Source organism: Geotrypetes seraphini, chromosome 9, assembly GCF_902459505.1.
Source record: "Geotrypetes seraphini chromosome 9, aGeoSer1.1, whole genome shotgun sequence".
In the NCBI taxonomy this organism is placed as follows: Eukaryota; Metazoa; Chordata; class Amphibia; order Gymnophiona; family Dermophiidae; genus Geotrypetes; species Geotrypetes seraphini.
Genome location: NC_047092.1, coordinates 143,847,372 through 143,858,060, shown reverse-complemented (window position 1 = coordinate 143,858,060; position 10,689 = coordinate 143,847,372). Strand labels below are relative to the sequence as shown.

Here is a 10,689-nt window from a genome sequence, read left to right as displayed (position 1 = left end):
TTTAAACAGCCAAGCGAGCCTGTGGTTTTAACCCCCTTTAAACCCGTGGGTTAAAACCACGAGCTCGCAGTGCAGGGAAGGGCAGGAGATCAGGGCTGAGACGGGGCAGAGAGCAGATCGGGGCAGGCAGGAGATCAGGGCTGAGACGGGGCAGAGAACAGATCGGGTCAGAAAGCAGGACGGCAGAAGGCAGGGCAGTCAGAAAAGCGACTGGTCCTCAGCAGTCGCTTAATTTGGATCAGCCAGCCCAGTCGGTGTTGCTTTTTTTATTTTAGTGAATCGCTTCCTGTCTGCATTTGAATGCCATTCCCCCTCATTTGCATGCGCGGATCAGCGGATGATCAGGACAGAGGTTAGTGAATTGGGTTGGAGTGAAATCGGGACGCAAAGGTCTCGCAAACCGATCGGTACACGATCAGTTTGCTTAGTGAATCTAGCCCTTAATGCTCTGACACTCATAGAAATTCTATGAGCATCAGAGCAGTGTTGGAGCATTTAGCGCTCTGGGTCGCGGTAGAAACTTGTTATTCAGCTTAATAAAAGGGGTGCGGGGGAGTTAGGCACCCAACTTTAGGCACCTATTTATTTGGGCGTCTAACTTTAGGTGTTTTTTTTTAACAGAATTCTCCCCTCAGTGCTAGCTTTCATGGGTTCCTCACTTAAAATATCTCAGGTCCTGATAAGAACTTCATACTAGACATGCAATTTAAATCCAGGACTAACGTGTACACCTTTTTTAATGAATGATATGGAATACTTAACTCCAGTCCAGAAAGCCCATGAATAGGTCTAGTTTTTAGGTTATTCAAACAATATTTATAAGACATATTTAGATAAATTAGTCCAAGAAAAAAACAGACTTGCATAGTTACCAAGTTACCAATATCTAGCCTCAGACCTGAGTCTCTCTCTTTGATCATTTTGGGAACATTGTCTATAGATTTTGTTAAAATAAATATTCAGGCTTGTTTAATTTCTCCACAGAAGTATAGACATTAAGATTTTGGCTTATAGAAAAGATTCAGCTTTTGATTTCTGAACACTATTCTTCATGTTCTCAGCTTTTTCATGTACTGAAGAATAGGGTTCATAGGCAAAACCGCCGAAGACAAAGGTGCGCGCCGACAACTGAGCACAAGATGGAAGCGCGCGCCGAAGAAAAAGAGTGTTTTTAGGGGCTCCGACGGGGGGATTTTGTTGGGGAACCCCCCCCCCACACTTTACTTAATACAGATCGCGGCGGAGTTCCCTGTTTTTTAGGGAAAAAATGAAGTTTTCAGTAAAATGTGGGAGGTTACAACCCCCCAAGCCCCCTACAACGCCCCCACAACGCGGTGCGATCTGTATAAAGTAAAGTGGGGGGTTCCCCCCCCACACACACCGTTGGAGCCCTTTAAAACAGTCATTTTCTTCGGCGCACGCCTCTGCGTTGCGCTCAGTTGTCTGCACGCGCCTTTGTCCCGGCGCGCTTTTGACCTGACACCATTTCATTTCCTGAAGCTTATGATGCATCAGTTATTCTGAAAGATTCTTTCAAAAAAGTATGCCTTAAGACCTTTTTAAAATATTTACAATGAACTTTTCAATTGTAAATAAAGCAGTAGTTGATTCTACTATATCAAAAATGACTTTGTAAGTATGCAACAAATTAATCTATCAAAATAAAGGTTGAAAAGACCTTAATGCACAACCTGGTATGTTAGGACATGAACAAGTGTGACAAAAAATTTAGAAGACCAGTAGAATGAATCTTATAAACCAAACATAACATTTTGAAAAAGATTCCTCACTACTATTGGGAGCTATGCATCTCCACCCAGCAGGGCCATTATTAGGGGGAGCAAACAGGGTAGCTGCCCCTGTGAACCGCATGTCTTCCCCCTTCTATCCGCATGTCTTCCCCCTTCCGTCGCTGACAAATCCATTTTTGCTGCAGGAGGTCTCCAGCCACAGCAGCCAAACTGAACATCTGCCTACGGCTTCCTTCCCTGCTTTCCTTTGCCCTGGTCTTCCCAGGCAGAAACTGGAAGTTGCATCATTGAGGATGGAGCTATAAGCAGCGCTTCAGATTGGCTGCTGCGGCTGAAAGTCCCCTGCAGCAAAAATGGATTTTTCAGCAATGGAAGGTAAGAGTAACATCAGACCAGCGTGGATAGAAGGAGGAAGACATACAGGTGAGGAAATCCCCGTTACTAGCTGTAATTTTTTTTAAGTAGAAAAGGGGACTGGGGGAAGGAGTTAAAAGAAGTGCCAGACTGAGTGTGGGAGTAGGTAAAGGGGAAGAGCTTATGGGACTGGAAACAGAGAAGGAGGAGGGAGGAAGGAAGGAAGGAGGGAGGGAGGAGAGAGAGAGAGATGGTGGGCAGTGATCTGAAAGGAGAGAAGAGAAACAGAGAAGTTGGATGTGGGATGGGGTGGGGTGGGGTGGAGTGAAGGAAGGGGAAAGATACTTGAAGAGAGGACTGTTCACAGAAGGTAAAGGGCCATCGGACAGGAGAGAAGGCTGGGAAAAAGCTGATCGTGCTGCCAGCATATTGTGCAATATAATTATCACACGCTCGGATACCATTTTATATATAATCAAGCTTGTGGTGTTTTCAATCTGGATTCCCAAGGAAGGCGGTGTTAGCACCACATTTTGTTTGTGGATTCCTGTGTGTTGATCTTTACGTTACCTGGATCACGTGGATCAGCTTTTTAACTTGTTATGGACTATTTCAATAAATCTTTACATCAAGAACATTGATTTCACAGTACTGTTTTGTTTTTGGTTCTTTTTGCTTTTCTGTGGAACCTGTTGATGTTTTTGTTGTTGTGCCCTTTTACCAAACAGTAGTAAAAAATGGCCTTAGGGCACCCTTAAGCACGTCATTCCTATGCTCCAAGGCCATTTTTTTTTACCACTGGGGTAAAATGTCTGATTTTTCCATTTTCCATATTAATAGCCTAATGCTAACTTTCCCATTACCATGAGGCCATTAGGATATGACCAGGTACCGCCACCTATTTTGTAGATGGTAGGGACTCATATGATAAATCTATGCTAGTTGGTTAGCATGTGGCAATGCCCATGTACTAACCAATGAGACACATAGAAACATGACGGCAGATAAAAGCCAAATGACTCATCCAGTCTGCATATCCACAGCATCCTCTAGCTCCTCCTCTCCCTAAGAGATCTCACATGCCTGTCCAACCCTTTCTTGAATTCAGACACACACTATGTCTCCACCACCTCTACCAGGAGATTATTCCGCGTATCTACCACTCTTGTAGAAAAGTATTTCCTTAGATTACTCCTGAGCCTATCACCTCTTAACTTCATCCCATTCCCTCTCGCTCTGGAATTTCCTTTCAATTGAGACTCACATCACACATATTTATGCCACATAAGTATTTAAACATCTCTATCATATCTCCCCTCTCCCGCCTTTCCTCCAAAGTATAAGTATTGAGATCTTTAAGTCTGTCCCCACATGCCTTGTGACTTAGACCACCAATCATTTTAGTAGCCTTCCTCTGGACTGACTCCATCTTGTTTTTGAAGGTGCAGTCTCCAGAATTGTACAAATATTCTAAATGAGGTCTCCCCAGAGTCTTAGACAGGGGCATCAATACCTCCTTATTCTACTGACCATTCCTCTCCTTATACTGTGCACTCAAGCATTATTCTAGCTTTTGCCGTCGCCTCTTCAACCTGTTTAGCCATTTTAAGATTATCATATATCATCACACCCAAGTCCCACTCCTCTTTGTGCACAAAAGTTCTTTGCCCCCTAAACTGTAGAATTCCCTCAGGTTTTTATGACCCAATGCATGACCTTGCATTTCTTAGCATTAAATCTTAGCTGCTAAATTTTAGACCATTTGTCAAGCTTCACTAGGTCCTTCCTCATGTTATCCACACCATCATGGGGGGTGGGGGGGTGGGGGGGCTATTGTATTGCAGATTTTGGTATCATCCGCAAAGAGGCAAATCTTACCAGACAACCCTTCAGCAATATCACTTACAAAAATGTTAAAAAGAACAGGCCCAAGAGGTGAACCTTGAGGCAGACTTTCCTCATTGACTATAACCCTCTGTTGCTTTCCACTCAACCAGTTCCTGACCCGGTCTGTCACTTTGGGGCCTGTACAAAGGGCACTCGGTTTATTTATTAGATGCTTGTGTGGAACACTGTCAAAGGCTTTGCTAAAATCTAAATATATTTTATCTAGCGCACTCTCACCATCCAAGTCTCTGGTCACCCAGTCAAAGAAATTGATCAGATTTGTCTGACAAGACCTGCCTTTAGTGAATCCATGTTGCCTCGGATCCTGTAATCCACAGGATTCTAGAAACGTCACTATTCTCTGTTCTAAAAGTGTTTCCACTAATTTACTTACCACAGAAGTTAGAAGTTAGTTACTTCTTCCTTACTTCTACTTTTGTGGAGAGGGTCTACATCCGCCCTTCTCAGTCCTCCAGTATTTTATTATTTATATTTAAAAATTTGTATCCCGCATATCCAACAATTGTATGGGGGTAACATGCAACATACATAATATTTTACAAAAAATACAATTTAAAATGAACAAACAAAACATGAAACAGCCAAAAAACATCGTAAAACTAACATTACAAAAACAAACAAGACCAAAACACCCTACATAGAGCCTACATAACAGAAACATTCACGAATCTAGAGAAGCATTGAAAAGGTCAACCTGTGAAACTGCCAGAACTTCCCTAAGTTCCCTTGGATGTACACCATCTGGCCTCATTGCTTAGTTCACTTTTACTTTCGCTAGCTCCTCATGAACACAATCCTCTGAAAATCGATCAGGGTCTACCACACCTCCATCATTATTTGCTTTTCTCTTCTGCGATCTCACCCCCAGCACTTAGAACATAAATATTTGTTAAGCAATTCAGCAGACTAGCTCTAGCCCCACATGAGAAAGGACGCTGAAGGAGAGCTCCTTTATGAACCCTTGAAAAAGCCCATCTGGGTGAAACGGATCCCATCGGGGCATGCTAGAGACACTGCATTAAAAGGATAAGTAAAAAAATAATTTATTTTTGAAAAGTAATAGTAAGAAATACAGCAACAGACAAGCAAGCTGCATTTAAAGAGGAGGCAATTAGATGAGCCAAAGCTGGATGAATGGCTTTGTAAGCTCTCTTGCTATCCTATAATTGACCCAAATAAGTGAAGGTTGTGATTGCTGTGGTTGTTTCCAGTTTGCCTCACTTTTTCATCTGCACACCTCAGTACACCCCATGGTATGCCATTTTTTTTTGCTGTGGTAAGCACTAACCACAGCTTTATAAAAAGGCTCTTATGGATTGAATTCATTAAATGGTGCCTATAAAATTGGCACTGAAAAAATACCTCTCAGCAGTGGCATAGTAAGGGAAGGGCAGACCCCCCCCGGACGATGCCTTGGTGGGGGCGCTGGCACCTCACCACTCACCATACTATGCTCATGCCCTTCTTTCTCTGCCCCCCCATTACCTATTTAAAATCTTCGCCAGTGCGAATAACTACTTTTAGCCTGCTGGCCTAGCTCCCTTTGAAATTACTTCCGGGTTGTGGGGCCAGGAAGTGATGTCAGAGGAAAAATCAGTGCAAGTAGCAGACTGGAGAAGCTGCTTGCATGCTTGAAGATTTTAAGAGGTACGGGAGTGGGAAGGGAGGGTACGAGAGTGGTGTGGAAGGAGCAGGCGGGGGGGGGGGCGGGGGGGGGAGTAGAAATGAGGGCATGTGGGGACACCACCACCCTGGGCGCCTCCTACCCTCACTATGCCACTGGCTCCCAGTGCTGTTCTATAAACGGCGCTCAAAATTAGGCACCATTTATAGAATAGCACGTAGCGCCAGGAACTATGCTAACTTTAGGCGCAGCTTTTTATATCAGCTGAAATATGGTATAAATTCTCAGTCCTAAATTAAGCATGGATCCCTTTTATTCTATAGCTACACATGTAAATTCAAGGAATGCCCCCAATCCTCCCATGACTTTCCCATTTCCACACCACCTTTTTGGACCCATGTGTTAAATTTAGGTGTGGATCCCGCACCTAATTTTATATGTGTGGCACAGTGGTTAAAGCTACAGCCTCAGCATCCTGAGGTTGTGGGTTCAAACCTGCGCTGCTCCTTGTGACCCTGGGCAAGTCACTTAATCTCCCCCCCATTGCCCCCAGGTACATTAGATAGATTGTGAGCCTGCCGGGACAGAGAGGGAAAAATGCTTGAGTACCTGAATAAATTAATGTAAACCGTTCTTAGCTCTCCTGGGAGAACGGTATAGAAAATTGAATAAATAAATAAATAAATATATAGATTTTAATTAAAATCAATTAGGACCAATACTTGCTCGTCAAGATCCCAAGTATTGGTGCTAATTAGCTTGTTATGCAATTAAATTGCACATGCAAATTGGACGCACACCCAAATTTGCTTACACAGTTTTTAATGCTTTTTTTAAAATAGAATTTGGAGGTATATGTATAGTACCCATTTTACAGAAGGAATGCACATGTACGGGGAAACATTTTTCCACTTGTTTTGTACACAAGCTCAAATGCACACCTAGGTTTTAGGAACCTAGGCCAGGACTTTACACAAGGAATTAAATGAGTTTCCTTAATCCCATGTGGATTATTTCTTCCTCTAAAATGAAGCCAAGTTAAAATTGTATTCTCAGTACTTAATTAGAAACATAGAAACATAGAAATAGACGGCAGATAAGGGCCCACGGCCCATCTAGTCTGCCCACCTTAATGTCCCTCCCCTACCTTTGCCCTGTGAATAGATCCCATGTGCCGATCCCATTTGGCCTTAAAATCAGGCACGCTGCTGGCCTCAATCACCTGTAGTGGAAGACTATTCCAGCGATCAACCACTCTTTCAGTGAAAAAGAATTTCCTGGTGTCACCTCGTAGTTTCCCGCCCCTGATTTTCAACGGATGCCCTCTTGTTGTCGTGGGACCCTTGAAAAATAAGATATCTTCCTCCGCCTCGATGCGGCCCGTAAGATACTTGAACGTCTCGATCATGTCCCCCCTCTCTCTGCGCTCCTCGAGCGAGTATAGCTGTAATTTGTCAAGCCGTTTTTCGTATGGTAGATCCTTGAGTCCCGAGACCATCCAGGTGGCCATTCTTTGCACCGACTCCAGTCTCAGCACATCCTTGCGATAATGCGGCCTCCAGAATTGCACACAGTATTCCAGGTGGGGCCTCACCATGGATCTATACAATGGCATAATGACTTCCGCCTTACGACTGACGAAACCCCTTCGTATGCAGCCCATGATTTGTCTTGCCTTGGACGAAGCCTGCTCCACTTGATTGGCAGACTTCATGTCCTCACTGACGATTACCCCCAAGTCTCGTTCTGCTACCGTTTTTGCTAGGATCTCGCCATTAAGGGTATAAGACTTGCATGGATTCTGGCTGCCCAGGTGCATAACTTTGCATTTTTTGGCATTGAAGTTGAGTTGCCATGTCCTAGACCATCGCTCCAGTAGGAGTAGGTCGTGCATCATGTTGTCGGGCACTGAATCTTTGCCTGTTGTGCATTTGCCCACTACATTACTCAGTTTGGCGTCATCGGCGAATAATGTTATTTTACCTCAAAGCCCTTCTGCCAAGTCTCTTATAAAGATGTTGAATAGGATTGGGCCCAAGACTGAGCCCTGTGGTACTCCACTAATCGCCTCCGTCATTTCGGAGGGGGTGCCGTTCACCACCAGCCTTTGGAGCCTACCTCCAAGCCAGCTCTCAACCCATTTCGTCAATGTGTCACCTAATCCTATAGAACTCATCTTGCTCAGTAACCTGCGGTGTGGTACGCTATCGAATGCTTTGCTAAAGTCCAGGTACACGATGTCCAGGGACTCCCCAATATCCAGCTTCCCTGTTACCCAGTCAAAGAAGCTGATCAGGTTGGATTGGCAGGATCTCCCCTTAGTAAATCCATGTTGTCGGGGATCCCGTAGATTCTCCTCATCCAGGATCTTATCTAATTGGTGTTTGATTAGAGTTTCCATTAGTTTGCTCACTATCGATGTTAGACTCACTGGTCTGTAGTTTGCTGTCTCCATCTTTGAGCCTTTGGCTGCACCAACTACATAGTTGGCAGTACTTACACATGTGCCACTTATATGTGGACTTTGTAAAATCGCTACTTCCATATGGATGCTCCTGGGTCCATGCCTTTCAGTTTTTCAACGTATATATGTGTAAAATGGATGATCCCGCCGCATGTGTTGACAATTGCACATGCAGTACTGAAGGTTTATTAGAAGAAGCTCTGGATCAGGAAATCTGTTTCTCAAACACCACCAGAACCGTGCATGCCCAAAACCTGGCCATCTCGATTCTGACCTATATAAAATGGAGACCCAAGGGTTAATTTTAAAGCCTTTCCACAATGCAAGGTAATATTGTGCTTTTACAAGTTCTGAAGTCTGAATGTGCTTAGAATATACAGTACTTTGGCACTGGTATAACATTACCACATTCACTTTCATCTTTATTTTATTACGAAACGCTAATGACAAACGCAGACAGTTCGGTGATACCGATATTGCACAGTCTTAACATGTGAATTAGTCATCATACAATCAGTTCAAAGGTCAGGCTTAAAGCAACAGTGATAAGTTGATGAACTGTTCGTCAGTTGAGGTGCTCTCCACATCAAAGTTACTGTGCTTCCACCCCAGAACTCAGATCATAGGAAGAAGCAGCTGTTATTGTCATTTGTCGCTGTCATTTTTTTTCCCCTTTCTGTGAGGAGCTAAGGTTTCATTGCTTTGTAAAACAACAATTTACTTTGCGGTGAACTGTGGCCCTATAGTCTTATACGCAGAAGGAATTCCCAGGGCCTTCCCTTTGCTATTATCATTTAAACTGACCTGATTTGAGATAGCACGCACTAAAGACCAATTAACCTCCTTCAGTCCACTAGGCACCGGTACATGCAGCTTGGAGGGTGTTAGGATTTAATTAGATCTGAGCTATTGCTGCAAATCTGCAAACCAAAATTTTTAAAATCTTTCATTTCTGTCTTTTTTTTTTCCTGCAAGAGCTTAGCCTCAGTTTCTGATTTAATTTCCAGGAACAGCTGGACACTTGCCTCAAGTTTACCCTACTTGCTTTGATTCTGGAAGTTCCAGGGCTGCTCATGGATCAGAAAACATAAAATACCACTTGAGTGGTTTAGACTTTTATTTAGATGTTATCTTGATTAGTTCAGTGATTGATTCTTTAAAAAAATTTATTACACATGCTGATCTTTCAGATCCAATTACCCAATCCTTTCATTAGAGTGGACTTATGAAACAGAGTAAGCAGGCATGATATGTGATGTAAATCAAGAATAAAGATACATTAAATATTAAAGGAAACTTGTAAAAAACTTCTTCAGCCAGCTTAGCAATGCTCAGCATTCACATTCTGTATTAATTATCATCCCACTCTGATCAACAGGCTAGTTCACAAAATGCTGGTCTATGGCATATCTCTGGAACACCCTTTTATCAGTTGACATGAGTCCTCATAAGCAGCGGGCAGCATTCCTTACCTAAAGAGGAAATGATCAAGCCACTTATTGTCCTTGTTTTTGTAGGACAAATCTCAACCCCTAAACACAAGCAGCAACATGAACAAAACAGCATTAGCTGCTCTGATATCAAAATGTGTTCTTCAAATTCTGGAAAAGCCGCGTGACGAGGGCAAAAATCTCACAGAGGGTCTCAAGCCATACGACAATGCCTATTTCTTCATCCTGTTTGTCATGATGTTTTACTCTTTCCTAGCACTGACTGTCTTCATCGGATATATTCGATCCAAGAAACAAGTAGCAAAGAAAGATCCGTACCAAGAATTCATAGAAGTTGAAGACTCAGGCAAGAAATGGAACACCTCAAAACCTGCTGAAAAATATGACTTTGAGGAAGAAAGCATTCTCTGAATGGCTCTGAAGAATGCACCACAATGGAGTTACACTATCCATCCCAAAGACAAGGAGCATATTTCACGTCCTGGCTTGCACAGTCTTACTGAGAAACCGAAAACTATTGTATTGAAAGGTAATGTATATCTTAAGAATGAATGTGTATTTTGACTATTGAAATATATTTAAAGAAGAATTTGTCCAGTCACATTTGAGATGCTGAGAGGTAACTCTGTAAAGAGGGTGTCAACATTTAGGCACCAAAAAACACCTGTAAATGACTAGAATACAGGCTTATAGATGTGTGCCTCTATGCATATGTAAATGCAAATATTCCGGCTATATGCTATTCTTTAAGATGGGGCCTAAATGCAATGGAACATAGTTTGAACTTTGAAGTTAAGCTTACACAAAGGTAGAGTTTATGGAACAAAGATGGTAGGCAGTTATGTGTGCAATTATAGAATATTATCAACCAGGAGTGCTTTTGTCAATCTGTGTTCTTTCTGTCTGTCCTAATTAGATTGTAAGCTTTACTGAGCAGGGACTGTCTATTACATTTTGAATGTATAGCACCGCGTATGCCTTTCAGCGCTATAGAAATGACAATTGTAGTAGTATGACTGGGCTAAGTGGTTATGCCTAAATTATATGCATGTATTTGCACCTAAATTATACAGATATACAGTAGACTCTCAGTTAACCGGTACCCATGGAGATTGGTAGATGCCGGATAAATGTAGT

At 42.8% G+C, this 10,689-nt stretch overlaps 1 long non-coding RNA gene across 1 annotated transcript in view; it reads left to right on the top strand.

Moving 5' to 3' along the window:
* Positions 1 to 9,646: 9,646 nt before the first annotated feature.
* Positions 9,647 to 10,689, top strand: part of LOC117366970 — a 63,931-nt gene continuing 62,888 nt past the window's right edge. Inside the window, exon 1 of the long non-coding RNA XR_004540671.1 lies at positions 9,647 to 10,081. This is a non-coding gene — a long non-coding RNA (uncharacterized LOC117366970). The remainder of the gene's footprint in view (positions 10,082 to 10,689) is intronic.